Source organism: Gossypium arboreum, chromosome 9 (assembly GCF_025698485.1).
Source record: "Gossypium arboreum isolate Shixiya-1 chromosome 9, ASM2569848v2, whole genome shotgun sequence".
Classification (NCBI taxonomy): Eukaryota; Viridiplantae; Streptophyta; class Magnoliopsida; order Malvales; family Malvaceae; genus Gossypium; species Gossypium arboreum.
The window spans coordinates 50,022,207-50,026,873 of NC_069078.1; the positions used below are offsets into that span (position 1 = coordinate 50,022,207).

General features: G+C 35.8%; 1 non-coding gene across 1 annotated transcript; it reads left to right on the top strand.

The window, feature by feature from the left end:
• The first annotated feature begins 246 nt into the window (after positions 1-246).
• LOC128281134 (small nucleolar RNA R71) lies at positions 247-353 on the top strand. Its single transcript, XR_008271347.1, has one exon. It is a non-coding gene; the product is annotated as a small nucleolar RNA R71 (small nucleolar RNA).
• Positions 354-4,667: the final 4,314 nt, after the last annotated feature.

Genomic DNA, 4,667 nt, shown 5'->3' on the forward strand with positions numbered 1-4,667 from the left:
CTATTCAAAAGTTCTACCTGATTAGAGAGCATGGTGGCCGAATCGACATTAAAAATGCCGGCTGTTTTCGTTGGCTTTCTCCTCATGTCTTGTCATTGATAATTATTCAGTGACATCTCTTCTATAAATTCATAAGCATCCTCAGGTGTCTTATTATTGATAGTTCCACCAGCAGCTGCGTCAATCATCTGTCTAGTCGAAGGATTCAAGCCATTGTGAAATGTTTGAGTCTGTAGCCAGAGTGGCAACCCATGGTGAGGGCACCTTTTAAACTGATCCTTTTATCTCTCCCATGCATCGTAAAGTGTTTCTAAATCCATCTACACAAAAGAAGATATATCATTACGTAATTTAGCCGTTTTAGCTGGCGAAAAATATTTTAATAAAAACTTTTCGGCCATTTGTTCCCAAGTAGTGATTGACCCTCGTGGTAACGAGTTCAACCACTATTTAGCTTTGTTCCTCAATGAAAAGGGAAATAATCGAAGACGAATGGCATCATCAGAAATGCCATTGATTTTAAATGTATCGCAAAACTCTAGAAAATTTGCCAAGTGAGCGTTGGGATCCTCATCCTGCAAACCATCAAACTGAACAAATTGCTGTATCATTTGAATTGTGTTAGGTTTCAGTTCAAAATTATTTGTAGCAATAACAGGCCTAACTATGCTTGATTCAGTTCCTGTTAAAGAAGGTTTAGCATAATCATACATAGTATACGGAGCAGGATTCTAATTAGCAGCAATCGCAGGAGGTAGTGGATTTTCCAGGTTTTCAGCCACCTCCTCGGTTACGGTGTGAATATCGTCCTCTTGCTCTTCCTCTGTGTATCTTAAGCTTTGCCTTATTTCTCTTCAGTTTCTGCAAATTGTGCGATCGATCTCACTATTGAAAAGTAATGGTCCTGACGAGTTTCTTCTGGTCATAAACTAGAAAAACCTATCAGAAGAAAATAAAATAAAAGTTAGAAAAGTGAAATTAAACTAAAATTAAATTGCACTAAAATTAAATATGGCCAAAGTAATAAAAATCGCATGTTCCTAATCTCTTAGTCCCCTTGCAACGGCGCAAAAAACTTGATACGTGATATTCGTTACAAGTTTTAAAAATTTATAATTAATCGCTCTTAAAACTAAGTATTATCACGATGAAGGCAAGTGTACCTATCGAACAGTAGTGTAGCTTTAGAAAGACCGGATTGTCGAACCCAAAGGAACCAAGAGTACTAGTAATTACTTTCTTTTTATTATCTAGCCTAAAAATATAATGGATTTGTTTATCGAAACTAATTAATTAAACTAAGGGTTCATAGAGAGAAAATTGGGGAAAAGCTTTTGGGAAAACTCGATTGATTAAGACAATACCCAAGGAAAAATCCACCTAGACTTTACTTGTTATTTAACTCTGAATCAGACGATTTATTCATTTGACTTGATCCGTAGAAATCCCTAAGTTATATTATTCTCTCTCTCGAGACTAATAACGTCTAACCCCAGGGTAATTAATTGAAATCTCTTTCTAATTAACACCCTAGTGTTGCATTAACTCGATCTATGGACTTCTTTATTAGGTTTCACCCTAATCCGGTAAAATCTTGTCACCCTATCTCTAGGCGTGCAATCAACTCCGCTTAATTACGACAATTTTACTCTTACACAGGGACTTTTGCTCCTCTGAATAAGCGCATTAACTTGAATCAATATCTTGGAATATTAAAACAAGAATTAAGTATACATAATTAAGAACAAGTCAAATATTTATCGTACAATTTAAATAATAATAACAAGATCCATCTTAGGTTTCATTCCCCTTAGGTATTTAAGGGTTTTAGTTCATAATTATGAAAGAAAACATCGCAAAAGAATAAAGATAACAAAACATAAAGAATACCCAAAACTCCTGAAGGAAATTGAAGGTAGATCTTCAGTCTTGACGATGAATCCGACTTCTGAGATGGATTCATCGGCTTTCCTTGAGTAATTACTTGCCTCCTACTCCGTGTACCTTTTCTAGTGTCTCCTCAGGTGTTTAAATAGGCTTTAGAATGCCTAAGAGCCCTCAAAAGTGGCCTTTTTTCTAATAGGACTATACTTGGGCTCGACAGGGTCACGCCCGTGTATGATTGATTCAGACCGTGGTCAAGGCTGTTAAATAGGCACGGGCGTGTGGTCTACCCGTGTAAGTCTTGCTTCGATTCTGCTAAATGGACACGGCCGTGTAGACTACCCGTGTGAGGAAGTCCAAGCTGTGTTGATTTCTCATGTTGGCCCATTTTCTCCGTTTTCGGCCTGTTTCTCGTTCCTTTTACTCTCTTTTGCTCACCTAAGTATAAAACATAAAATTAAAGGATTAGGCGCATCGAATTCATCAAATTTAAGGGGAAATCATCTATATATGTGCTAAGCATAGGATAAAAATATGTATAAATTATGGTTTATCAAAGTTACAAAATATTCTACTGTGAGATCCGAGGCATAAGCACTAGCTAGGGCTAATAGTATTTGCGCACGCAAGGATGCTTCTACACCAGATGTTATTACCAATACTTTCTTTATTTGTGATATTGGTGTTACTGCTTTAATTGATTTAGGATCAACCCATTCATATCTTTGCACAAATTTAGTATCTAGTAAAAATTTACCTATTAAGTCCATTGAATTCATGGTTAAAGTATCGAACCGCCTAGGTCAGTATCTACTAGTTGATAAATTTTGCAAAAATTGTCTTTTGATAACTCGGGGTTACAGTTTTCTAGCTGATTTGATATTATTACCATTTGATGAATTCAATTTGATTTTGGGCATGGATTGGCTAACTCTCATGGCACTATCGTAAATTGTAGATGAAAGCTTATTGTATTAAAATATCAGAACAGTAAGATGCTTCGTATTGAATCAAATAATCCAAGTGGGTTGCCTATTGTTATAACAATTATGTCAGCGCAGAAATATGTGAGGAAATGTTGCAATGCTTACCTTGCTTATGTATTGGATACTAAACCATCTGAATCGAAGCTTGAATCAGTGCCAATGGTTTGCAAGTATTCTGATGTGTTTCTAGAGGAGTTACCTGGATTACCGTCGGTCAGAGTGGTTGAGTTTGCTATAGAACTTGTATTGGGAACATCATCGATATTGATAGCACCTTACAGAATGGTTTCTACCAAGTTAAAAGAGTTGATAGCACAGCTACAAGAGTTGACAAATAGTGGTTTTGCTCGACCTAGTTTTTCACCTTGGGGTGCATTGATTCTGTTTGTTAAGAAAAAAGACGGATAAATGAGATTGTGTATAGATTAGCATTAACTCAAAAAAGCTACAATCAAGAATAAATATCCACTGCCCCGTATTGATGATTTATTTGATCCGTTGAAAGGCGTTACAGTATTCTCAAAGATTAACCTTCGTTCTGGTTATTATCAGCTACAAGTGAATTATTCAAATGTGCTGAAAACTACATTCAGAACTAGGTACGGACACTACAAATTTCTTGTGATGTTGTTTGGTTTAACTAAAGCACCTACATTATTTATGGATTTGATGAACAGAATTTTCAGACCGTATTTAGACAGATTAGTTGTGGTATTTATTCATGACATTCTGATCTATTCCCTAGACAAGTCCTAACATACTGAACACTTTAGGATTGTATTGCGAACTCTGTGAGACAAACAACTGTTTGCGAAATTTAGCAAATGCAAATTTTGGCTCCGAGAAGTCAATTTTCTGGGACATATAGTGTTAGCTGAAGGCATCAGAGTTGATCCGAGTAAAATTTTTGCAACGGTAGACTGGAAACCACCAAGAAACGTATCTGAAGTTAGAAGTTTTCTAGGATTAGCTAGTTATTACCGAAGACTCGTCAAAAGGTTCTCAAAGATAACTACACCGGTAACGTAGCTATTACAGAAAGATGTAAAGTTTGAATGCTCTGATAAATGTCAGCAAAGTTTCAATCAATTGAAAGCACTGTTGACCGAAGCACCAGTTTTGGTTCACCCTGAATCGGGTAAAGAATTTGTAATTTTCAATGACACATCTTTGAGTGGTTTAGGTTGTGTTTTGATGCAGGAAAGGAAAGTAATAGCTTATGCTTCCAAATAGTTAAAGCCGCATAAAAAAGAATTATCCGAAACATGACCTAGAATTGGCAGCTATCGTGTTTGCATTGAAAATTTGGCAACCCCATTTGTTCAGCGAAAAATTTCACATATATACTAATTACAAGAGTTTAAAATATTTAATGTTCCAGAAATATCTGAATCTAAGACAACGTAGATGGCTTATGCTGTTGAAAGAATATCAGTTTATCATTGATTATCATCTGCGAAAAACATCATCTACGAAAAACAAATGTAGTTGTTGTTGCTTTGAGTAGAAAGTCCTTATTTACGCTGTGAACATTGAATATGCGACTAACATTATCTGGCAATGGTTTAATCTTAGCTGTTTTGAAAGCTAAACTGATGTTATTACAACAGATTTGTGAAGCTCAGAAGTGTGATGATGATTTGTTAGCTAAACGGGCACAGTGTGAGTTGACTTTTGATTCAAAATTTTAGACAGGACTTAATGATTATTTATTGTTCAGAGATAGAGTTTGCGTACCGAAGAAGCCAGAGCTTATACAGAAAATTTTGTATGACGCTTATAGTGGTAGCTTGTCTG